Source organism: Sapajus apella, unplaced genomic scaffold (genome assembly GCF_009761245.1).
Source record: "Sapajus apella isolate SASKATOON/1434 unplaced genomic scaffold, GSC_monkey_1.0 scaffold113, whole genome shotgun sequence".
In the NCBI taxonomy this organism is placed as follows: Eukaryota; Metazoa; Chordata; class Mammalia; order Primates; family Cebidae; genus Sapajus; species Sapajus apella.
The window spans coordinates 2847687-2875121 of NW_022437053.1; the positions used below are offsets into that span (position 1 = coordinate 2847687).

Consider the following 27435-nt stretch of genomic DNA (forward strand, 5'->3'; position numbering starts at 1 on the left):
AATATATTCCAAGCATCACTTTGTTAAACTTTGCTTAGCCCCGCAAATGATTTTAAAAGCCCTGTATGGGTGGCTCTCTTGGGGTTACCATTAAATAGCTGTGTTTATCATAGTTGTTCCATAACATTTCAATTTTGTAAATACATAGTTTGTTGATAAAGAGGAGAGACACATTTTTCTTTTGGAATTGTTCTTTTCACTTTTTGTAGTCTTCATTGCATTGCTGGTATTGTAAAAGACAAATTACTTGCACATATTTAAGCTTATGTATTAAATGTGTATATGCAGTCATGTTAGAAAAGGAGAAGATAGACTAGTTTCCCCCCACACGTTTAAAAGTAAAATTTAACTTTAATTAATTAAATTGTTTGGGTCAGTTTCATATAAAAGTAACCTCTCTATTGAAAGGTATGTCTTATTTTCCTGGGTGTACTGAGGTTCATGATGCAATTCATTTTTCTTAAGAACATACCATAGATTCTTATTATATAGTTTTGTTCATTTTTTGGCATGGCAATAACCAAGACATTTTTGTAAATAATAAGCAAATGAAATATTTAATTTTAAACATCTAGTATTTCTAGATGTATAGAAAGTCTGACAAAGTATGAATTTTTTAAGTATCTTATTTAAATTTGTTAGTACTATTGTCTTTTGCAACTAATGTGGCAGTGAAATTGATTATTGATACCCAGGACCTTGGAGATAAACAAAATTTATCAAGTTTTCATTTGGATATTAGAAGGAGGAAATGACAAGACTCTCTGCATTTTACCCATTCTTATATAGTTTACCATTATATCATATATGAATTGCGTATTTTTAAAAACGTAGATGAAGTCTGGGTGAGGTGGCTGACGCCACTAATCCCAGCACTTTGGGAGGCCAGGGCAGAAGAATGGCTTGAATCTAGGAGGCAGAGGTTGCAGTGAGCCGACATTGTGCCACTGCACTCCAGCCTGAAGAATAGAGTGAGACTGCATCTCAAAATAAATAAATAAAATAGAAAACTTACATGAAATGTCATGTAAATGCATTTGGTCTTTCCAGATGTACTTCTTGATACCATAATTTTTCTGTTATTGTTTAAGATACAAACGACTTCATTAAAGAGATTTTCTACTACCTCTAGGAACTATACAAAATTCTGTATGTGTTCCCATGGTTGCATGACAATATTCAAGACAACTTTGTAAATAATAGATAAAAAATTTGACATCTAGTCTTTTTAGATGTGTAGGGTCTCACAAAGTACAATTTTGTAAATAACTCATTGTAAAATTTCATGGTTTCATTGTGTTTTGCAAATGTCTTGGCAATGAACCCGATAACATTTTGGGTTTCCTGACATATTTTGGTATCTATTGGGTTGTTAGTGTAAGGAAAAAGTTAAAAGTGCGTATTTTCAACTTTGAATTGTAATCAGAAAAGATACTTTAACCATCGTTTAGTGCTTCTATTATATTTTTAAAACTTCAGTCTTAATTTTGTAGGGATATTGTTGATAGGGCATTATATAAATAGACTTTTATCGTCAGTGTAGGAAATGTCTTTTATAAGGAAAAATTCTACCTCTTTGAATAACACAGTTTTGTATTTAGTTGGACTGCATGACAGACAAAATAACATACAAATGTCATTTTCTAAAGATCTAGGTTTGCTAGACGCATGGAGTCTCAACAAAGTATAAATTTATAAATAATTTCATTGTAAAGTATCATAATCAACTCCTTCGCGTTTTCAGTAGTACAATAGATAATCAATAATTGGCCCTCTTGGGATTTACTGTGTAACATTTTGATGTTTGTGCGTTTTGAGAGGGAATAGTAGATTGCCTCCATATCTTTTGAATGTTAGGGTCTCTTGTATAAGAAAAATAACCATTGATTTTTTGTATGTGCATTGTATACTGCTAACAAAGAAACAAAACCCCCTGGATATTTCATCTTTAGAAAGACAGAGGAAGACTTGAGAAGAGAATGATCATTATAAATTAAATAGATGTATTGAGTGTTAGAAAATTATTTAAATAATTGTTCTTTTGTTATTTGTACTCCTTGCAAATTTATTTGAATTCATATCCATATATATCATAAATATACACATGCACATCCAAATTTAGTGGCATAGATCTGATATATCTCAAGGGTATTAATCTTTCACTCATTTACTGATTAGTGCTTTCATTTAAAAAATTGTGGAACTGCCAGGTGTAGTGGCTCATGCCTATAATTGCAGCACTTTGGGAGGCTGAGGCGGGCAGATCACAAGGTCAAGAGACCAGCCGGTCCAACATGGTGAAACCCCATCTCTACTAAAAAATGCAAAAAGCAGCTGGGCATGGTGGCATCCACTCAGCTAAATTAGGAGGCTGAGACAGGAGAATCACTTGAACCTGGAAGGCAGAGGTTGCAGTGAGCCAAGATTACACCGCTGCACTTCAGCCTGGCGACAGAATGAGACTCTGTCTCAAAAGAAAAAGAAAAGTTCTGGAGCTAGTGGCTGGGTGTGGCAGCTCACGCCTATAATACCAGCACTGTGGGAGGCTAAGGTGGGTGGATCACCTGAGGCCAGTAGTTTGAGATCAGCCTGGCTAACATGGTGAAACCCCGTCTCTACTAAAATTACAAAAATTAGCCAGGCATGGTGAGGGGCCCCTGTAATCCCAGCTACTTGGGAAGCTGAGACAGGAGAATCGCTTGAACCCCGGGAGGGGCGCAGGTTCCAGCCAGCTGAGATCATGCCATTGCACTCCAGGCCAGGCAACAAGAGCAAAACGCCATATCAAAAAACAAACTATGGAACTATTGCTCTATTTCTAAGCTTGCAGATATTTCTAGCATTCCACTGACGTTACATCTAAATGTATGCTGATTTTTCATTAAATAGTAAGCAGGTCTATAACTTTTCTAATCTCTTTCCATATTTACATGAGTTTGAGAAAACTGGTTATGAATATTTTTTATTTTTGTGAAAGCTTTTAAAAACTATCAGATATATGATAATCATAGATTTCAAGTTTACAATGTAAATTAGGAAAATTTTTATAAAGGTTCTATCCAGTATTAGATAGAATATTGGATATATCAAAAGTATACATTTTTGTGTCTTTTTAAGCAGACATTTGGCAATGACAAATTGATACTTTGTAAAAGTTCTGAAGTGTTATAGCTGGCTACTGGGATTTTATCTATTCCAGTTCTCAAAAATTTACTAAATATGTTATAGGTTAGCTATAAAATCATAAATATCTGAGATACCTGTCAATAATGAAAGAGTGCAGTTATTGTAGCTTCTTTAATATGAATGTAATTCTAACACTAAACAATTTCTATATGGAATATGTTTTGTACTGCTGAACTGGTATTTTATGTCATGTTTCAGTGAACAACTAGTTGTTTACAGAGGTCTTTGCATATGTTTCTAGTTTTTATAACTGAAATATTAAAGGTTAATTATAAAAGTAATGAATTACACTTGCAGCTTGTCATTCTGACATTTAATATGTGTTGTGATAATGGTGATTAGTTAAATATGCTTTGAAATTGTAACATATGAGTTTAAAATCAAAAGATTGTATATGGATGTATTTATATATTGCTACATGACAAAAATCTAGAAAATAATATGAAAATTGTTTGGAAGGACATGACAGAGTTTTAACAGTCCTCTGTGGAGAAGGGAGAATAGAAGGACGACTTCAACTTTTTGTACCTGAAATTTTCAAAAGATATTTCAAAATGGACATTTAAACAACAGTAAATTTTAAAGAGACAACCAGTTTGTGCCTGTCTGTATCCTTGACATTCAACATCCTAGGAACAGTGGGCTGTAGTATTCAACTTCTTATTCCCAACAGCCGTTATGAACAGTTTTTGATTGATCTCACAAAGAGCATGTGATTTAGATAGTAATGCAGCTACTACCATGAAACAGTATTGGATTACCAAAGGAAAGAAGCAGAAGATGGAATTTGAGGTAGGTGTAAAATAGTAAAATTTGGGGTGAGAAGCAAGTGACTAAAAGGAGATACTAACTGAAACATTCTATAAGGAGACTAAATTTTCATAGTGGCAATGCTGTATTTGTGTATACTGACTAGATCAAGATGTTGGAGGTGGTATCTCTAGGGATGAGGTGGAAGTTATCCTTCATTATCTTAGTATAAACTGAAAAAAGATTGCTTCCTCCCTTTTAAAGTGGTTGAGTAGGCCTTTGGAGATTTATAGGTAATTCAAAATTAGCAGGGATGAATTTTAAATATTGTAAGAATTTTTCTAAAAGCTGTGGTTTTAAAGTTAGTGAGAAAGTGAAATGGTTGCTGGTGTACTTGATTTTCTCTATTCACTATGCCTGGCTAGCCTATAATTATCCTAAGGCTATGTTCTGGTGCCTGATTTGTATCTAAATGTTTCTGTTTTGGATATTGTTTTTCTTAGGTAATCAGGATGAATGAAAGACTTATTTGCAGCTAACCTGCGAGTATTCAGGAACATCCATTTCTCATGGAGTCCCTTAATTTACAAGTTAACTGAAAACATAGGTAAGAAGATTCTGGTACTATTTGGTGATGAGGTTTTGCCTGAGCTGAGGAAAATAATACTGGTACAGGGGTGTTTTGGGGGCACCTTGGAATTATCAAATGCGTTAGCCTTTAAAATACATTTTATTCAAGTGTAGGTATAGATTGGTTGCCAGACCAAAGTGAGGGTCAGGCTGCTGTTTCTCATGGCCCAATAACAAGATGCAGATGAACTGGGGAGGAAGAGACTTTTTATTTCTGCAGCTGGTTATAGGAAGAAGACCTGGAAATGGTTGCCACACCAACTCAAAATTACGAAGTTTTCCAGAGCTTATATACCTTCTAAGCTCTATGTCTGTGTAAATGTGTATTCATCTGAAGACATAAGTAATCTATAACTAAGGTCTGAGTCTTGGAGACCTTCCTCTGGAGCCTCAGTAAATTTACGTAATCTAGGTGGGTCCAAGTGCTGAGGTGATTACCCTTATCTTGTCTCCTACTAAATCATGGAGGTGTGGGGAGTTCCTTCAGACCCCCAATAAACTTGTTTGTGGAGGCCTGGAAAGTTTCTTCAGACCCCCAATAAAACTTGTTTAATCATGCTTTAAGGTTCAAGAAAGGCCTACTCAAAATTTGGTGGGTCTTTGTGATATTCCAGCCTTTATGTAAGGGAAATGACTCAGCTTTTAGTATTTAACTTAAGAAACAGTTGTTATGGAGACCTGTCCTGCCACAGGTGCGTGCAGAGACACAGACACAAATACATAGTGAGAATACCTTTAATTAGTTTACTTATTTATGGTCAAATACGACAGTATAACTAATAATGGAAATGACCAGGTGTCAAATACTGGAAATTATAAAATTGACAATATATGTATTTTCATAAATGCACAGTTTTCACAAAATGTTTTCACATACAGTCCTTTGATACAATAAAGGGTGAAGTTCATGGAAATCATGAAAAGATGCTGCTACTGAAAATTATCAAATTCATTACTGATGTTGTAGAGTAGACTTTGCTATAGGATTGATAATGAGGAAGTATTTCTAAATGTTAACCTGTAATAAAATTCAACATGAGCATTCACTTAACCTGCCACCTTAGCTGTTTCATTAGAGTGGTATATATCTCACCTTACAGTGTTTCTTCTTTTTCCTTGTCAGGAGATGGTAGTTTCAAGAAGGAATATTTTATCATCTTTGTTTTTAATCTCAAGAATGATACCTACCATCAGTGAATGACCTGTTGCAGTGCTTTCATTGAAGCATTCTTCATTCCTTCAGCAATATGATTGTAAGGGCAGTTGAGTGCTAACTTGATTGGGAGAGGGGCAGTTTGCCTAGACAGGACTTGATATATCCTGTTTTTCATAAGCTTGATGATTTTTTGTAGCAGTTAGTTGACATCCAGATCTGATTTGGGTAACATGTTGCTATGTAAGAAACTTCTTGAAACAGGTGCATAAAACAATACTATTATGTCCATGGATTTCGTTGCTCTGATTATGCCCAGGACAGTTTAGGAATTGTATCTTCTCCAAAGTCTCATTGTAAACTCTGTGTTTTTTAGTATAGTTACTATTTCTTTCTCATCAAATAGGCTGAATTCTTTTTGTTATTATCATTTGAATATTTAGGCATTGCTATCAATGTTTATTGTGCAGAAATGCACGTATACTGCATGTAATAATTCTGTATGTCAGCAAGTGACCTAGAGGTAAAAGGAATCCAAATACAAAGACATCATGTGGATAATGTTGGACAGGTCAGTTTTTCACAAGACATAGGAAGGAAAGAGGCCAAGCATGGTGGCTCATGACTGTAATTCCAGTGCGAGGTCCAGGTGGGTGGGTCATGAGGAGGAGTTCAAGACCAGCCTGACCAACATAGTGAAACCCCGGCTTTACTAAAAATACAAAATTAGCCAGGCATGGTAGTTCATGCCTGTAATCCCAGCTACTTAGGAGGCTGAGGCAGAAGAATTGCTTGAACCTGGGAGTCAGAGATTGCGTTGAGCTGAGATCATGCCATTGCACTCTAGCCTGGGCAGCAAGACTGAAACTCCATCTCAGGAAAAACAACAAAAGAAAAAAAAAAAAAGAAGAAGAAGGAAAGAGAGCTCAATCTGACCTCCTTTATTATTAGAATACTCCAAAAGGAATTTTTGTCCACCTGCTCTTTCTTCAAATAGAATGGCTACTGCATATCATTTTACAGACAGATTTTATTAGTTCTTACTGATGACCTAAAGTTCGCTTCTAACCTTTTCTCATTTTCCCAACTGTTCTCTCAGGTGATGACTGAAAAAGGGGAGCTGTTCCACTATTTGTACCATCATCTTCACCAAAATAAAAATTTCTTTTTATGATGTTTGGAGACACTCTTCATGATTGTTTCAGTGGACACTCCTTTGCAGATCTAAAAAATTGAGAAAACTCATTTTTGGAAAGTGTCCGATAGAGTTATCATTGAAGTGAATTTTAAGTAGGCACGATGATTATGTTCATGGTTGCTGTTGGACCGTATCTCAGGAGCTGGAATGACAGACATTATTGAACAAAGAAAGCAGCATAGTGGAATTAAAAAGGCTGAACTCAGTGCTTTCATAAATATGAAGTGCGTAATTTTCACTAATCACAGGGTAAATATAAAACTGATTTATTAAATTCACAGGACATAGTAATTGTGTGAAATACAGTATTTTTACTTAAATGCTTTTTGTCTGTTTCTACCCCCCAGTCTATTATTTTATAAACTAGTTGATGCATAAGCGGTGTTTTGGCGGTGATATATTACATTTTCGATGTAGTAAACATGTATATGTATGTGTGTGGGTGTGCATTATCTAACTACTTAGTTGGACTTATTCGTATGATTTGGAATTTCTGGGGCCAAGTTTATGCAAAAATCTATATTTTTGAGTAAACTTACCATGACTAGAGTAAGTTTCCCCAGTATTTGCAAATTCTTCATTTCCTAAAGCTGTACAAACAGCAGATAATCAATATTTGTAAGGATCGATAATGTAATTTATAATGATATTATTTTCTCAGCTGTTATGTTAACTGTATCATCATAGCTTTTAACTCATTTGTGCTATTCCATTTTCCTCTGTTACTTTTATTTTCACTTCTCTTGTAATGTTAGTCTAGTCTCTTTGTACTGATATCTAAAGAGTTCATTTATGATTAACGATGTTAATTTTTTGTCTAGAATTGCAAGTATGTTTTTCTCATTCATTTTACTGTGGTGGTTTATTTTTTGGTTACACAGAAGTCGTATATTGAAATATGAAATATAATCTTGTTTTATGGCTTTGGAGTTTTGTGGGTTTTTTTTTAACATGTTTAAGTTAGTATCATTTATTTGTATTGCTTTCTGTTTCATCAGTTATTTTGTCATTTCTTTCTCCATTAGTCATCGTTCTGGTGTTAATGAGTGCATTAAATACTCACTTTGACTGGTGTAGTTGTCTCTGAAGCTCTACCATAATCATGAAGAAAATTTCCACGTAACGATTGGCTACATTTCTGTTAACTTGCCTTACTTACCATCTTATTGACACTTTAATAATTGCTTATGATTTATACTGTCTCATCTATTCCATTGAGCTTTCATTTCTCTTCTTTTCCAGAATATTCTCTGTCTATACTTGCATTTTTTTCTGTCCTTTGATGCTTACAATTATTTTTGCAAGTTGGAAAAAAATGCAGTATTTCATTTGCAGCAAATTTAATAGATTAATTAGGAAAGAATAGATGCCTTTAAAATTGAGTCTTCTATCCAACTGCAAGGTAGGTCTTTCTATTTTTAATGGAATAATAATTTGGGGATATAACTAGTGCAGTTTTTTTTTAAGTATTTTTTAAATACTAGACATTTTTTAGGTATTTGTTAATTGAGTGATTTGGATCACTTATTCAGCTTACCTAATTGATAAGTGAAAACGTTTTTTGTATGTCTTTTCTAGTAGTCTTTCACTGAATTTCTAAAATTAGGACTTTGTTTAGCAATTTGTCTTTTTAATTATCTTGATAAAGTACATTAGTAAGTACTTCTAGGATATATGAAAGTAGAAAGTACACTTGGCAATTGAACTGTTAATTGCAGTTCCCTTAGATCATGGTTGTTGAATCTCTTATTTCATAGGGGGCTTAAAAAGCCGTAAAGAAAGATATATAGACTGAATGTACAGCTAAAGCATTAAATTTTAAAAATCAATTAAAATCAGTTGTTAATTACAAATATTTAAAAAGATAATGAGGTGGTACATGTCAAAGGAATTCAGCCTTAAAAATGCCAAAAATAACACTTCATGAAAATTGGAAAATTTAAAAATAATTACAGCCATTTTTAAGTTAAAATGTAAAACATCACCATGTTATCTTTAATTATGTATCTTACACATACCAAAGATTTCAGTCGTCTTTTGTGATGTCACAACTTTTTCATATTTGTCATTTTATTTTTACTGCACTTAATGTTACATTAATAAAACTCATAGGGGGCTTAAAAAGCCATAAAAAAAGGTATATAAACTAAATATACAGCTAAGGCATTAAGTTTAAAAATTCAAATAATATTGACTGTTACGTTAATTACAAATATTTAAAAAGATAATGAGACGGTACATGTCGAAGGAATGCAGCCTTCAAATAAAAATGCCAAAAATAACACATTCATGAAAATTGGAAAATTTAAAAATATTTACAACCATTTTTGAAGCGAAAACATAAAAAATCACCAAGTTATCTATAATTATATATCTTACACATACCAAGTATATACCAAAATACATAAAGTACTTAGCCATGTAAAAGGGTTCTTAGATTTGCTGATAAGAATAATGACAATTGAAAATACAACTAAGATATAATTAATTTCTGTACTAAGATATAATTAATTTCTCTACATGACCAACATGGAGAAACCGCGTCTCTACTAAAAATACTTTGCAATAACTGGTTGCTTGGAACTAAAACTATTTTAGTTTTAACTAAAAATTGTTAAGTGTTTTCCTTTCATCTTTTACCCATCTCCACTGTGTGTGTGTGTGTGTGTGTGTAAAGGGTAAAGATTCTGAGCTGGAACTGTGTATCACTCCTCAGTTTTCATGAGGTAGTGACGATATAACATGCACGAACAGTGAGCAACTAAGAAATCTGCAAGCATGTTCGTAGTAGTATTCATTGATAATCATTTTTGAGGTGAGTAATAACAATGCCATTTCTATGTTTTTTTCTCCTCTACGTGCCATGTCTGTTGTTTATTTGTCTGGTAATCTTTAAAGCCACACTTTCACTTTAACATGAGAGATTGAAGTATTATTGAAGAAGCTGATGATAGCCCAGGGCCTTAAATAAATGTCTTGTTTTTTGTGTTCAATATACTTATTTGTGGGAGTGTATACATATTCCGGGGTGTTCTAGTTCCACAGCGACAACCTAGATGGTACAGAAATATTTTGTTCATTCTATATTATGAGTCAATTTATAATTTGATCTACAGCTAGACATTTTGATTGTCACTTGTGAGCAAAAAATAGGAAGACTTTGTAAAGATTGGGAATTGAGAAGGTGACTTGATTAGGTATCACAGACTTCTAATGTTCTGGAACAGAAGACCTGTAAGTTGATCCAATTACGTGAGAAATAGAAAGTGTAATAAAGTTATCTGCGATCATGGGGGAAATTGTTACCCAAATGGATAAGGAACTATATTCATCTCTCATGGTCTGTAACAGCATGAAGAATTTAAAATTAATTACTACAGACATTACAGAATTACAGAAATTCAGAAAATGAATTTCTCTAATTTTGATGGTATTACTGATGATAAAATTGTAGAAGCAAGAAGAAACAGAAAGACTGATAGTTTTATTAATGTAACAAGTGAAGTAAGAATGAAATGACAAAGTTGAAAAAGTTGTGACATCACTTAAGAAGACTAAAACCTTTGGTATGTTTAAGATATATAATTAAAAATACCAGTTAATAGAATGCAGTCCCCAACTACCACAAATTATGCAGTCAAGTTTCCCACATATGGGGGGGGAAACTACCAGTTCATAGGAATACTGACATGAACACATAGTTCAGTGTTGTTAACCGTATAAAGTGATTCTTAGATTTGGTTATAAGAATAATGACAGTTGAAAAATACAACTAAGATATAATTAATTTCTCTACTATTAGATTAGCAAAAGTTCAGAAGTTTGACAGCATTTTTTCAGCAACACATAGGGAAAATCCAATGTTGCTGCTCATTGCATAAAATATAAAACATTTGGGTAGGAATTTGATATTTTGTAAATGTCTATCTGTGCAAATCCATAATGCATCTCCTAACGACATGTAGCAGTAAGAAGGATTGATGGATGTTTGTATACCACTATGAGATAATTTCCTGGATATGATTTATGAATAGGGGAGAGGTAGTCTATAGGAAGTAAAAATAGCAATATGGTGTTGGCATCCCTGTAACATAACCATGTTTGTTTATGATGCCCTGGCTGGTAACTGAAATTGTACTGGGGTTTCAGCAGAACTTTGTCATAATGGGATGATGCATGAGCTAATGAGTTGTGGAATACATGGCTCTTCATTGTGGAATAAGTTATAAGTAAAACAATGAAAGGGATTTTGCAATATCTTAGGAAGAACAGACGTTCTTGATAAAGTTCCTTGTATATGAAAATAGTATTTTAAAATATTTGGAATAGTGAGTGAAGAAGCTTTCTCTGTGAGAGGAGCATCAGTTCTAAATATATCCCAGTCTCATCCCTTCCTGTTACTTCCTTCAAAAGGACTTGAGGTAGCTCCTGAAGTATTTGGTCAAGATGGTAAACTCCTGAGGTGTAGGCCAGGCCTCTCTTCCGCCTCCCGAGTTTAAGTGATTCTCCTGCCTCAGTCTCCCGAGTATAGGATTAGATGCGTGCACCACCATGTCTAGCTAATTTTTGTTTTTCAGTTGAGTTAGGATTGGCCAGGTGAGTCTCAAGCTCCTGACCACAGAAGATCCGCCCACCTCAGCCTCCCAGAGTGCTGGGATTACAGGCGTGAGCCATTGTTCCCGATCTCAGTGAAATTTTCTTTCTATTATCTGATTATGTGGATTTAATAACTAGTGGATGAAATTATGTGGGACTGGTGATTTAGACTAAAGCCCAGAAGGACAAATACAATAATCTAATACAATTTCAGATACAATAATGGATGCATGCAAAATTGGGTGTATTAAATAAGAAATGGATGGAAGGTAGAATATGAGCAGATGGCTGGATGCAAGAACGGAGAATGCAAGTTTTAAAAACCATTGGTTGTAAATATGGATATCTGCAACAGTGGAATCCTTTAGTGAAGATGCAGATGGTTATATGCCTAGGTGTTAGAATTGGCATGGATTGAAAATGGAATGGTATATGCATAAATCTTCAGATTGATGAATACAAGTATGGTTAGCTAGAATCTTCAATAAATGTAGGGATCAAGATATGGATACATTGTGTGGGTGTGGTAGCTGCATGTTTGATGGTTTTAGAGTGGCTTAATAGGTTGATTCACAAGGCGATGGTGCAGGAATTTGATGACTATGACAATGGGCTGATGAAATAATAGAGTCATATGTAAAGTTGATGAGAAAGATGGACATTTGAAAGATGATGGTATATTTTCATGGGCAAATTTATTAGAAAATTATAAAAGATTTGTTTTTGCATTCTTAACATGGTAGTAAATAAGCAGAAACCACAGTGAGTTCACAAATTATTTTAATCAATGATCTTTCAACATTTTAATAATTTGGGGACTTTTGGAGGTTCAGGAATGAGAAAACTTTACCTTCTGTACATTAACTGGTCATATGTCACAATTTTCCCATATTTTTCACAGTTATAGCTGAGGTGGTACCAGTTAAAGAAGTGAGAACTTCTTCACTGACTGAAATTTGCATATCAATCCAAATGATTGTGCTTGTTTACTATTTTTGTAGACTTCATTCTTCAAAAGTGCTGGTAAGAATCAGTAACCCTGGTCTACTGTTTATATTTGACCAGTTTGATATGAATCTAATTTGTAATATTTTAAAATCCAAAACCACACATGAATTCCATAAAACACAAGGTTGTGAATTTGTGGAATGATTATCAGGTGAAATAAGAGATAAAAGGGCTCTTAAATTTTGTTGCAGTTTTGACATGCAGTATATGCAGGTTTTGATTTAGTACTCTTACCTGCTGTCAACATAGTATGTGATGTTATCTGGACTGAGACTTTTAACTTTTTACCCATATACTCAGTAAATTTTATATTATCTCAGTAAATTTTGCTGAATAAATGCTTTGGAATAAATTCATCAGCTACAGGGAGATAAGGGAATCTGACAGCTAGTGGGTGAATAAGGAAAACGGATGAGCTATTAAAAGATGAGTCCTTGGGAATCAGAATTCGCTGTAAATATTATGGGTTATAATGAGAGTAGAGCATCAGGTTTAGTTGTAGTTTCAAATGCATGATTTAGGATATCATCAGTGAGTAGGTAAGACGTGCCAATAGGAGTTAAGAGATATTTCAGCATTGAAGTGGCTAAGGTAGTGTCTTAACACCCTTTTATTTGATGAGTGAATGAGAAATCTGCAAATATTTTCCAACATTCCTGTTTTTTTTTTCACAAGCATCTTTCATAATCAAGGAGGACAAAGACCTTTCTTGCAGGTAAAATCATTAAGAACTATATTCTGATTTTGAAACTGTTCTCTTTGCTATGTTGATGATATATTAGATTCTTGAGTTATTTGAAATTAAATTTTTCAGAAAACTTATTTTGTGGTTATGTGATTATTTTGAGTTGATATTTTAATTAAAGACTGTATTGTAAACTTGCTAATAAGCAACATTTGACAAAATCAGGCATTTTCTTGATGTTGGTACCACTAGAAATTGTACAAGAAGCATACAGGAAAGCAAGGAGAATTGATGTGTGGATAATGGGAGTTGGTTTATTGAAAGATCTTAATACAGTACTGTGGAATACGTGGAGTATCTCATTCGTATTTCCTTATATTCTGTATTTAAAAAAAATTCTTAACCCCTCAACTAGTATATAAATCAGAATAAAGAAACTACACAGGAAGTGCTGGTTCAAAGAATGAATAGGTGGTTGGTTCAGATGAAAATAATTTGGAATAGGCGTTAGGTATTTAAATCACAAGAAAAAAGTGTCCAGAGGAAGGAAGGAAAATGGCAGCTTGGTCATTTGCATACAGTAAATATACCTGGATTTGGAGGGTTTGGATTATTCCACATCAGATTGTAGGAGTTTAGTTTTATAGAGCGTTACTTGACTTGATGATATTTTTTTTCACTAGGCATGGCTGTGTCATAACTTGTTTCTTTGCGTTTGCAGTCTCTTCTTCTGTACTCAGGTGGTGACCATGTGGATAATAGGATTATAGACAAATGGTTCTATCTGCAGCATCACCCCAATGCTGTTGTTATTGCTTCTTTCTGGGATCTTCTTGCACCTTTGCTTCTCACGGGGCACAACTTTTAAAAGTACGTCCAGGAATAGAAGTGACCTGCTTTTTGGCAAGTAATTGCCTGGAATGTTGTTATGTACTTCTCTGTGCTCTCAATATATTTCATGTTTCCCTCTGTTTTTGTATATTAACTCATTGTATTTCATTGTGTTTTTTAAATTTATATTTTACTTTATGAATGGAAGTAAGGTTTGTATATGGTAGTATAATTAATTCAACCCCATGGACACGTTAATCATTGTCCAGATGATAGCAAGTCTTTCTCAGAAGCAGAGGGCCTTGGTGTGCCAGTGATTCCCCCCCCCCCATTTGTAAGATACTTTTTTCCTCATTTGAATCAGGAGCCCACAGTTTTTGGACAAGTCTTAAATGAGATTTTAAACATTATCTGGACTAGATCTTCCGTAGTATCCTTTTTGTTAGACCTAGTATATCTCATTCTCGATCAAGATCTGAGATTGACTGTAGTTCACCTCTTACCAAGTACACAAACTTGGATGACATAACAACTCGGAGTGTAATGGAGAGGGAGATCCTTACACTGCCATTTTGAGCCATTGTGATACCATCTTTTAGAACGTGGTACAATCATTTTCTTGGTATTACCAGTATTGTTTGGGGTTGGAATAAAAATCTCACTGTACCAAAGAGATTTTCTTTTTATCCACATTACCTTGGTTTTCCTTTGCTTCTGTTTAACCTAAGTGGGCTTAATGTAAATAGTGTTTATTTGGTGTTGTAATTGTCTACCTCTGTAACATACGCTGTGCTATCCATTGGGGAACTGCTCACTGTATTGCCAAACCTGTCTCAACAGGTTTATACAAGGGAGGCATCCAATAATGTTATTACCTCTCTATACCAGAGTAAGAAATAACAAACAATTGCTAGAATTTTAAGACTATATAATCAATCCCATTGATGTCAGTTAATCCTACCAACAGAAGATTTAACGGTTTGAAAATCTCATGTGTACAGCCATCATTGTACACCAAAATCATATTATATTATTTTGTATGCCAAAGTACAAGTATGCCAAAACCGTACTATATTATTTTGTTCATTGCCCGCTAGATCTTGAGGTAGAACTTGAGTTCCTTTTTGCAATACTCATGTATTTTACTTGCACAGAAGATGCTTTTGTACTTCCAAAGCTAACTTACCATAATATTTCTTGTGTTAATATTTTTCAAGTTCATAATGCTGTTCTGGATGTAAGAAGATCAGTGTCCTAATCAGGCACCTTTACATTATATGAAACACGATACAAAGTTTTATAGTCTGTATAACAATATACAGAGGTCAGCAAACTTTGTGAAAGAGCAGACTGTGTAATCCCCATACTGTTGCAACTACTCAAAATCGCCATTATAATGTGAAATCAGCTATAACCAATTCATAAACAAATGGATATGGCTGTGTTTTAGAAAAACTTATTTACAAAAACTTGTTAGACCAGATTTGGTCTATGGGATGCAGTTTTCTAACCTCTGGCTTATAGCAGAAGTTTATTTTGATCCTGGGTAATGTGGATATACATGTAAAGCAGAAGCGGGAAAATGTATTCTATCCCATGTCATTTTTCTGAATACTCAACATATGAAGTTAAATTAAAACATGGGGCAGAGTCTACTTTAAGCCTTTGAATTCTTGGCTCTTAAAGCCAGGCTGAGGGTTTTGTGTTTTTATTCTTTCATATCTCCTTTTCGCTTAGCCTTGGCACCAAGTTTATTGAAACAGGGCCACCAAGAATGAGTAAGTCACTCAGTGATATAAAGCAAGCTGTTTATCTACCATCTTCCAGTCCTACTTCCTAGATTTGATAAGAGTTAACCATTTGTAGTATAGTTATTAGTAACTTTTCTAAACTTATATAACTTTACATGGAATTCATTTCCAAATGTGTGATTATTATGATGTTATTTTGTAAATTTCAAGTTTCTTTAATATAGCATGGACATGTTTCCAAATCAAATATCGCTTACCCACAGATTTTTTTATTTGATGTAAAGTATATATTACAGTGGGTGAATCCATTTCTCTGTTTTGGGAAAGCAGGTTAATTTTTTGTTTATTTGTTTTGTTGACACATATAATGTTGCATTAAAATATACTACTTGTACAGGATAGCTGTCTAGGTGTTACATTGTTGGGTCATCACTTTTGTTTCAGTTAGATGCTATGAAACTGCTCTTAAAAGTGGTGTCCTCTGCTATCACAGAGCAGTGTTGTAATGGAAATGACAATTTTCATAAAAACTTGTGTACAACGGGTATTAAGAATTCCTTAGGCTGGGCGCAGTACCTCACGCCTATAATCCCAATGCTTTGGGAGGCGAAGGAGGCTGGGTCACCTGAGATCAGGAGTTCCAGACCATCCTGACCAATATGGTGAAACCCCATCTCCTCTATATACAAAAAAATTAACTGGGCGTGGTGGTGTATGCCTGTAATCCCAACTACTTGGGAGGCTGAAGCAGGAGAATCACTTAAACCCAGGAGTTACAGGTTGCAGTGAGCTGAGATTATGCCATTGCACTCCATCCTGGGCAACAAGAGCGAAACTCGATCTCAAAAGAAAAGACTTATTTAAAGTTTTAGCTAATCTAATAGGTGAAAATGGTATTTTGACGTAAGTCTAATTTTAAAAGTTAATGGCCATGGGTAAAGGAGAAGCAAATAGTGAGGCATAATTTGTAAGATAAGGTAGTACTCCATTTTTTCTCTGCTCCCCCCACAAATCTCATTTACCCAAGCTAGAAATTGTTAGTATTTTCTAAATTCAGTGCTTCTTGGAGGTTCATAAACCCCCTATGCATACCATATACCAGCATTTTCCTGACTTTGTCTTGTTGAAATAATTTTAGATTCAGAGTTACAAGAATCACATGGAGCAACCTGATGTACACTTCACCCAGATTGGCTTTTTATTCTGAGTTGTTGTGTTTTCTCCTAATAACTCTTCTGGCTCTCTCCTCCCTCCACATGTTTATACATAGCATTATCATTTTATGAACTATTTGTGAGTGCGTTGCCGACATTATCTTCCTTTAATCCAAAACACTTCAGCATTTACTTTCTAAGAGCCTGAGCATCTTATATTGACTTCGGTAAGTCATGAAATGTCTTACTAGTATGAAAGTGTAACAGTATACAGTCCATATTCACATTTTACTCATTTTTTCCAGAGATGTTCTTTATAGCAGTTTTTCCCCTTCTACAGCATCCCGAAAAGGACCTGTTGTTGCATTCAGGTGTCATGTTTCTTTAGACTTGTTTAATCTGAAACAGCTTGCCAGACTTTGATCACATCAGTGTTCTTAAAAAGTTAATAGTTTTTAAGGAGATACCTCAGATTTTGAATTTTGTGTTTCGTCATGAAAAGTTTTAAGATACTCATTCTGGGCATAAATACTTAAGTATTTTCAGTGTTCTTCAGTGAATCGTATCAGGTGACAAATGTCACTTTGTCCACTTTGAACCACTTTGGTCTCTTGGTTCAGTTGGTGTCCACTGGAGTTTTCTACTTTAGTTAACAGTCCTTTGTAATTAATTTGTAACTGAACTGATATTTCATTTTTCATTCAACTTTCACATAGTAGTTTTAGTACTCACAGATGACTTTTACCTGAATCAGTGATGATTTTAAAAAACTGTGTTCTTGCTTATATGCATTATTTAGTGTCTTGTACTGTAAGAAAGAGTTTGTATATCATGGCCTGTCAGAACAGTCCAGCAGTGTGTTTTATCAACTGAAAAATCTGAAAGAAAGAATAAGGTGTGGTGATCTATATGAAAAGACAGAGAGGTCTTCCAGTGGGAGCAGAGAAACATAGGCCAAGGAAAGACAAGGAGAAGATTGTAGCCTTTTATTCTTCCTTACATTTGTTGAGGTTCACTGCTGTTGCAAAGTCCTGGGATTTGGTGGTGTCTTTTGAAATCCTTGCCAGTTCTACTTGATAAAGTATTGAATGATTACATATGAGGTAAGAGGAGGACTGAATCAAGAATTCTTACCATTTAGACCCCAACGACTGCTAGGGAGGGTTGGTTTTTTAAAAAAATCCATTTTGTAAGTTTTAGATCCTTATTAAAGTCACAGATTAAGATTTTTATGTTTAAAGTAGGAAACTTGAGGGGAATTTGGAGAGAGAGAGAATACTTAATGGCTATGGGAAAGGATGAGATCTAGAGATAGAATGTATTTGGGAGTAGGACATGTCTGAGACCATGCTTTGGATGCTCTAGCATTTAGATACTGAGAAAATGAGGAAGACGCGTTAAAGGAGGTTGTGGCTGGAGTCACTAGGTGAAAACCAAAGGGTTATAGTGTTCCTGAAGATACATGAAGAATGAGATTAAAAATTAATGAGGTGGCAGTGGCTTTTTCATGCCATGAAAGACACAGTTCAGTCTGGAAATTGAATGTCATTGATTGTAGTGCTGTTATTATTGAAAAGGCCATATCAAAGAATAACCTTTGAGTTAATGGTCTCTACTATAATTAGGTTACCACTGTTAGCCCAGCACAGACAGATGCTGATATCTGTGAGTTGCTTTCATCAATGAATGTGTGAATCCAGTTTCAGGATTTTAGATCCTCTTCATCATTCCACGTATGTACAAGATACTTGATGTTTTCATTACATCCTTTCAGTCTTCTAACAGCAGTCCTTAATGTAGCTTTACCATTGGAGTTTCCACTTGTAGTGTCGCTATCTGTACTTGTATTCATTTGCCAAGGTAGAGTATTCATTAAGGCAGGATTGCATTTCAGATACTCTGGCCTGTGTCAGACATTTAGCAAAGATTGTTGAGGAAAGGAATGGATGAAGGGGTCAGCTGAAAGAAAAAGTAACAACCTGATGATGGGTAAGAGGAAAAGGAATGAAGAAAGGATGGTGCTAGGAATCAAGGGAGTAAGCAAGATAGTATGTATGGAAGGTAGAATTTTTAAAGAAAGTTGTAGGGTAAAGGCAAGGTGTGTTGAATCTACACTTAAAGTACAGTAACATCACCAAAGTCAAAGCCGGGCACAGTGGCTCGCCCCTGTAATCCCCACACTTAGGGAGGCCAAGGTGGGCAGATCACCTGAGGGCAGGAGTTTGAGACCATCCTGGCCAACGTGGTGAAACAACATCTCTATTAAAAATACAAAAATTAGGTGAGCAGGGTGGCGGGCACCTGTAATCCCAGCTACTCAAGAGGCTGAGGCAAGAGAATCCCTTGAAACTGGGAGGCGGAGGTTGCAGTGAGCTATCATGCCACTGCCCTCGAGCCTGGGCAACAAGAGAAAAACTCCATCTCAAAAAAAGAAAAAAAACAGAAACCAAAAAAAACCCATCACTAATGTCAGGGAGAAAGTACGACTGTGGAGGATGTTCTTTTCCAGCTTAATCTGAAGAAGGTACTGACAGGATCCTTGTACAGTGTCATTCCGTAACTAATGGGTTAGGTGTGAGTCTGTAGAAAATTGTTTGTCCAAAGTAATTTATGTCTCTTAACATTTCACTTACCAAATTTCGTTTTATTCGTTCATTTTGTGTCTAACAGACTATAAATAATGAGCTCCTATTGACAGGGACATTTTCCTCTTAATACTTAGCTTTCTTTGACCTGACAGAGCCTTGCATGTAGCAGATACTTAATTTAATAATGGGTTGTCTAAAATGGATGAGTGAAATTCTGATGAATGAGCCCGTCACCTGACGTGTGAGTAAAACAAGAATTTATAGAGATGCAATATGAGGTAGTTGCTCCACACCTTTTTGAGACTGTTAATGGCATGTCTGAGGAAATCATAGATTCTGTAGACTATGTTGAGTTGAATTGTATAAGTATACATCCTACTATTAATGAACTCAGCATTTGCTATATTAGACTTTCTATGGCGAAAGTCTTTTGGGGGTTGGTTGTAAATCCCCGTTGATAGTTGTGGAGTAATAGAATATAGCTCCTGCTTTCTTTCCTGCTTGTATGGCCTGTGCCATTAATGTCCTCTTTTTCACTATTTTCTGAAATGAAAACAGTCAAAGAGGAAGCCATATGCATGATGGACTTTGTAATCTGGGAAAAGTCAACATATTTCATAGTAGTGCTCTTTGTGTGTGTTGTCAGTTCTTAAGTAGGATTCATTTTCTCCATATTACATACTGCTCTATTTAAAAGGTTTCATGAAGAATGGCTGTAGACAGGCCAATGATAGAATGGTAGAATATAGTCAGTGTCTAATTAGACTTTTAATCACGAGTGAATAAATACAATCTATGTAGCTGACTTCAGGGTGACCACTCAGTGTTTCTGTAATGACAGTATTTATATTATTGTACAGTAATACTTATTTCTGTGATCCAATTCATTTGTTTACTATTGGAATTCAAGGATTGTTTAAGAAATGTCTACTATTAATAACAGATGGGAACAGCATATGTGTTTTAATAAGAGACCGAGAGAGACAATAAGGAAAACAAGAAGAAAGTGTTTGTGAACCTTTCACACTACTCCTAAGTTCGGGAAGTCCACAAGACACAGTAGTGGAGATTCTGAGGAGGTGAAAACCTGTAGAGAAATGCTTTATCAGTAAGGCGCTAACCAAGTTGTTAGAAAGTGTTGATTTCTAGAAGGATATTGAGACATTAGGCGTATAGTCTTTCATTCTGGCTTCTTACCAGCTGTTGTGAATGAGTTTGAGGCTTTTTCTGCCATTATAAACTTTGGAAAAGGTGTTGCTGGTTGTTCCATTTGAAGTAGTAGTATATCCACCAAAGCCTTGTTAAACCATCTTGTGGATTCATGGTTCTCTTCAGTGATATATGGGATTCCTACCCACAGTCACCCAATATCACAGTGAAGTGCAGGTTTGGAGAGAACATCTGAATAGATTCATGCTAAGATGGTACATTTGCACTGAGACCATTGATTCATGGAAGGCAGACATGAAGTATCCTAGGATTGATCAATATGCCTTAATGTAAATAGCTGCATGTAGACCTGTTTCCTAGGCTCCCCACTTGAAGCTCTCGCAATGTGTTTATATTGTTATCAACACACTTTATGTTTTGTATTATGTGTTATTTTCCCAAAATAAATATAATGAGCTCCTACTTGACAGGGATCTTTTCTTTCTATTGCCCTTTGATAAAATGTCAAAGAGTTTTGTTAAAGTTTGTTGAATAAAATTTGTGATGGAATGGGTGAGAGGTCATGAATTAGAGAATATAGAAATAATAGCAAATGTGATTTTCTGATAGTCACGCAGTATTATATTCTTTTTGATATAATATGTAACATGTTGCTACGTTATATTTAATGTATTATTTAATATTACTATATCCTGTTGCTATATTTGTATAATTTGGGAATCTACCATAATTGACGATGTTGAAAAGAACATAAAATGTAGTCATTTCTTAATAAGGTATAGAGATGTATGTGTGATCTCTTTAAGAATATAGTGATTTATTTTAAAATGAATGATAGGAAAGGACCATAAAAATGTCTGAATTTGGGAAATTAGAAAAGGTTTTCTTTCTTGAGCTTTCCTGTGTCTGTTCTATGTGAATGTTGTGTAATTCTCACTTTGCCACAGCTCCCTCTTTGCTGACCCTTCTTACCCCTGCAGAGAAGGAAGAGGGTCACCACTGATGATGATACTTTGAGTGCATCTTCAGGTTTATTGGGAATGCAAGGGAAATAAGGTCTTAGCAATGGCAGTAAAGGGCTAGTTGCTTTGTCAGTTGCTACTACTTTTGTTTGACACTGCTTGAGAAATCTGAATGACTAGTTTCAAATCTGGATTCTCAGTCAGAATTTTTTTTTTTTTTTTGAGACAGAGTCTCACTCTTATCACCAGGCTAGAGTGCAGTGGCATGATCTCGGGTCACTGTGACCTCTGCCTCCCAGGTTCGAGCCATTCCCCTGCCTCGGCCTCTGGAGTAGCTTGGACTACAGGCATGCACCACCGTGCCCGTGGTTTTTTTTTTTTTTTCCTCTCTTTTGTATTTTAGTAGAGATGTGTTTCCACCATGTTGGCCAGGATGGTGTCAGCCTCCTGTCAGTCAGAATTTTACCTTTATTCTAACGTTTTTTTCAAATCACTTACATTTATGTAAATTTGGTTCATTCTTTCCTGAAGATCCAAGTTTCTTTCCATCTACCTGAAGAACTTTTCTTTAGCACTTCTGGTATAGCAGGACTGCTGATAATAATTTTTCTTAGTATATGGTGATTATTTTTTATTCAACTGTGTCTTTTTTTTAAGTTCTCTTCATTGAAATGTGTACTAAATATAGAATTAGTGGGGGGGTTTTTTTTAGCACTTCAAAGATAATCCACTGTTTTCTGGACTCCATTGATATTTAAATCTTTATTTTTATGTAATTTTTCTCTTTATGTAAACGTGCCATTTTTCTCTGACTCCTAAGATATTCCTAAGTATTGAGCCAGTTTTGATTATGATGTGACTCTGTGTGTGTGTGTTTTTTTTTTTTTTATATTTCTTGGTTGGTTGAGCTTCTTGAGTCTGTACATGTTTTATGTTAAATTTGGGGGAATTTTAGCCATTTAAAATATAGCTTTTCAGACTCTTTCCCCAGGACTCCAATTTTTACATATGTATATGTATTAGACCTATTAATACTGTTCTGTGGATTCCTGACATTCTTTTTAAATCTTATTTTTTGTGTTTTTCACTTTGAACAATCTAGTTATTTGTTCCCATCCTTGTTAACTCACTGTTCTCTTGTTTCCAATCTGCTCTTAAGCCCATCCTGTAATTTTTTTTATTTTTTAGTTCCAGAGATTGATTGATTTTTTTTTTTTTAAGACAGACTCTTTCTCTGTCACACAAGGTGGAGTGCAGTGGTATGATAATAGTTCACTGCAGCCGCGACCTCCTGGTCTCAAGTGATCCTCTCACCTTAGCCTACCCACTCCTGTAGTTCTACCTGTAGCTGGCACTACAGGTACATGCCATCTCACTCTGCTAGTTTTTATTTTTGTAGAGATGGGGTGGTCTTGTTGCCCAAGTTCTTCTTGAATTCCCAGGCTCAAGCAATCTTCCTGCCTCAGCCTCATGAGCCAACATGCCCCCCCATCTGGTTATTTTTCTTTCTTTTTAAATATTATGTTGTATTTGATGTGCTTTCCATTTTCTATTAGCATATTTTTCTTCAACATTATGATAATGCTTTTTCAGAATTTTAACCTCAGGACTGCTTCCAGGTTAGCTTTATTGCCCTTTGTCTTAAGTATGGGTTACAGTTTTCTTTCATTGCATGTCAAGTTATTTTGGATTGTAACTGGAACTTTGAATATATTGTAGAAACTCTGTATTCTATTTTGTTCCTCTAAAACAATATTTCTCAGCTTCAGCACTATTGACATTTTGAACTGGGTTATTTTGTTTGTATTGTTGTGTGTGTTTTGCTTTTTGTTGTGTGCGTTTTGGGAGGGTGCTGTTCTATATGCATTGTGGGGTGCTGAGTATTATCCTTTGTCTCCACTTACTACTTACGAGTAGCACAACTTCTCCTCCTCTCACCTCCCCTGCCAAAATGCCTTCAGCCCTTTTTAAGTGCTGTTTTTTATGGTGTTGGGGCCAAAATCACCCATCCTTACTCACTCTTTCTCATTGAGAGCTATGAGTATAAAGGGTAGCCATGCATTTATCTATTTATTTTTAAGGCAAGCAGTTAACCTGGCTGGATTCACACTGCAGCCTGCTCCATCTGCTTTGGGAAGCAGCCTGCACTCTGTTCAGTTCTTTTCTTTTCACATTGTTTGTGCTATTTGGAGTCTGGCCTACATGATGGGCAGTTTACGGGTCAACCAAAGATTTCAGCAGAATTTATACACAGAATTTCATTCAGGCTTCCCCTGTCTGATTCTCCACTCTGTGGGAATTTCCTCCCACTTTCCAGCTGCTATTGAGGATGCCCTTAGGCAAAATTTCATGACATTGGAAACTTAACTAGGGATATTCCTTTCTTCCAAGAGTACACTCACCTCCAGTGTTGACTTGCTTTGGTTGTTCTCCATTGTTGTAGATAGCTGTCTTTATATTCATTCTGGAGTTTACAGATGATATCCGTTGCGGGCTTAGTTTGGTAGCAGGTACTCCTTTATTACTAGTAGCCAGACTTGTATGTCTTACCTGACCTGATGTGGAAAAGTTTCAACTTACGAGAATGTGCTAGCTAGTTTTACTGATTCATGCACTCTAACGTACCCAAACCAAATAGTGTAGCTCTCTATCCTATATGAATCTTCTCTGATTTTCACTGTTTTAATCAAAAGTATACACGTTGAGATTTCTATAGGTTGTGTTTTTAAGCATCACAGTTCTTATAAACTAATAATTTCTAAGCTCTACTTGCTTTGCATTTCGCCTACCAAGAGTTTTGTATTTGTGTGGGAATAATCTCTTTGTATGAATATCTTTTTCCATTCATGCAAAACAGAGCATCAATTTCTCTAAGCATTATGCTCTAGTTTGCCTTGGTATTATTGGAAATGCCTCGTGATTAATTTGGGCTCTTCTCCACCCTCATTCCCAACATTATTGCCAGCTTTTACCACTTCCAAGGGATGGAAATGTTTTCCACCAAGCACTTATTCATGCCAGTGAAAATCTAGAAAAAATGAATAAAACTAGGAAATTCTTCTTGGTATCTGTAGCTAACTTACCTAAGTGTTCTTTCCCACAGGTCAGGTTTTCAGTCCATAGATATAAAGGGGAGTAGTGACCTCTGGTACTTTATTTAATTAATTGAAAACATTATTTGGGTCAAAACATAGACTTATGTTTTGTGAATTGTGCTGTGTTGTAGACCCTTGAAGTGAGTTCCTCTAACATAGAATTGATCTAGCTCTTGAAATACCATTTTTCATTGAATATAAATAGGATATAGGCACCTTACAACTTCTGAATTTGAGGAAGATGATGTTAATCTTCCAATTTTATCCATTTAATTTGGATGGTATATTTTTTCACATTTCTTGTAACTTCCACATGTCAACTCCCATGACAATCATGCAGGAAAGGGGCATGATTGTACTTCTTTTAGTGCATATCATCACTGCAACATGGTTACTGTCTTTATGTGGCCTTTAGAAAAATTCAGAAATGGCATACCAAGCATATTTATTTTATATATAAGCTAAATAAGCCCATGTGGAACAGTAAATGTTCTATTCTGAGAAATACCTTGATTGCTGTCTTAAAGGCTAATGTTACTGGTAGTTTTCAAACTCGCAATTCTGCTTCCATCTAAATTTGTCTTATCGTTAAATAATCTATCAGTCCATTTTTGTCTATCAATCATCTATCTCTCTGTCTTTATCAGTCATTCACCTGTAATCTATCTGTGCTGTTTGGCATAAGAGACAGAAGGGTATAGCAGTGGAAACCCAAAGGAGTTCCCTCCATGTGAATGGACGGTAGTGATGGTGATCTGTGAGGTGGTGAAGTATAGAAAGAACACCTGGAAGAGAACATGCCCTAACTCAGGGACCTTGTCTGTCAGGCACTCTGGCCTTGTTACACTGTGCTTACATATGAAAAATGAAATCAAAATAGTGCTGACATTCTGCATCACCTGGGTCTGAGAAAACTTAAGAGTAGGTATGATGACTCTGCCACTTCAGTCTTTTGTATTTCTATAGTTTTGAGCTCAATTACAAGTCTGTAGGATTATTTCCCCAACCTGTGTTAAACTAGACCATGGATTGGCAAACTTTTTCTGTAAAGAACCACAAACACATTTCCAGTTCTGAAAGCCTTGTGGTCTTTGTTGAAGCTAATCTATTCTGCTGTTGTATTATGAAAGCCGCCATATAATTGAATGAGTATGCTGTGCCTTTCTCCCAATAAAATTTTACAAAAGCAGCCTGTGGGCTGGAATTTATCCTTCACGAAACCAGAGCATCAGGTTAACTGGAACCTGAACAATCACATCAACTCAGCCACATGGTAATAATGTTTAGAGTATTATTTCAACATTTTCATTTTTATAAAAAAATTTTTAGCTTCTTTGCCAAATTCCATTTGTGATTGATATAAATGACTACCACGTGCCATTAACATCATCTAAACAGTATAAAACAAGTACAAGAGAAGGATTCAAATGATATGAGCCCCTTGCTATAAGAGTTATAGTTGATAAATTATATTTCAAAATTGAACTTATTTCTTCCAAATTTCATGTATAAGGAATTTGTTTCCAAAATCTTGCCTCCCTTCTTTTCCCATTTAGCAATATGGTCTCAGTGGTCATGGTGGTATCCATCCTCCTTGGACCATGAATTTAGCCTGTTTTGACTTCCTCTGAACAGTTGTAGTGGTTTCACCATATCAGAGTAACATTACTACACGATAAAGCTATTCTTTTAAGTCAGCTTGTAAAAACTTGATAGTGTCAACAATATGCATAGCAAATGAATACCATCTTTAGTCCAAATAAATTGTTTTTACAAATTTAGTCTTGATGCTGTCTGCCTTGCAGGAATTAAAGATAAGATTAAAAGAATAAATAATCTGCTAAGTTGAAATTAAGTTTGGGTAATTTATTGCAGTAATGGATGTATTTTCCTCAAAACATATGACAAATTTAGTGTTGAAAGGCTCACTCAAATCATTTGGGAAAACACATAAATGAACAATTCTTAAAAATACTGCAAATGGCCAAGAGCATAGAAAGTATGCTCAACTTATCAGTCGTTATAATGAAATGATGAAATTTGTATATATTTAAAATGCATACTTAAAATATATGAAACAAAACAATTATTTGCCTCTTTTCACCTATCAGATTAACAGGTAGAAGTGTTAACAAAGTGAGGAGAATTTGGAACTCCTGATGTGTTAAAATCTTTCAGGAAGGTAGTACAAAATATATATAAGATGAAAATCAGCACATTTTGACCAACAATTTTAGTTTGAGGTATTTATCTATAAGGATATAATAGGAAGTGTTCAACAATGCATGTAAACTTAAGGGTAGTCAATGTAGTGTTAATTATAATTGTAAAATAGTAAATAACCTTTTGTCAAATCATAATGCTAGGAAAATTAGTGATGGCACATTTTACTAATTGGATTATGTTGAGTTATTAATTCGGTGATGCATGTTCAAATTAATTGATGTGAAAATCCAACACCTTCAGCAATTTATTTACCAGTTACTGAGTACCAACTATGTTTAACATTGTATTTTGTTCATGTGAAATGACATGTATGTGCTTGTTATGATATGGTCAATAAACCAGTTTTATAGGAAGAATACTCACAAAACACAGCGAGTCCTGGGCATTATTTTATTGTTGAATTTGTGTGTGTGTGTGTGTGTGTGTGTGTGTGTGTGTGTGTGTGTGTGTGT

At 35.1% G+C, this 27435-nt stretch overlaps 1 long non-coding RNA gene across 1 annotated transcript in view; it reads left to right on the forward strand.

Moving 5' to 3' along the window:
- Window positions 1-27350, forward strand: part of LOC116537734 — a 40307-nt gene extending 12957 nt beyond the window's left edge. The window contains exons 2-9 of the long non-coding RNA XR_004263294.1: window positions 3646-3978; window positions 4440-4543; window positions 5690-5819; window positions 6819-10483; window positions 12415-12536; window positions 13197-13236; window positions 13947-14076; window positions 23744-27350. This is a non-coding gene — a long non-coding RNA (uncharacterized LOC116537734). The remainder of the gene's footprint in view (window positions 1-3645; window positions 3979-4439; window positions 4544-5689; window positions 5820-6818; window positions 10484-12414; window positions 12537-13196; window positions 13237-13946; window positions 14077-23743) is intronic.
- The last annotated feature ends 85 nt before the right edge of the window (window positions 27351-27435 follow it).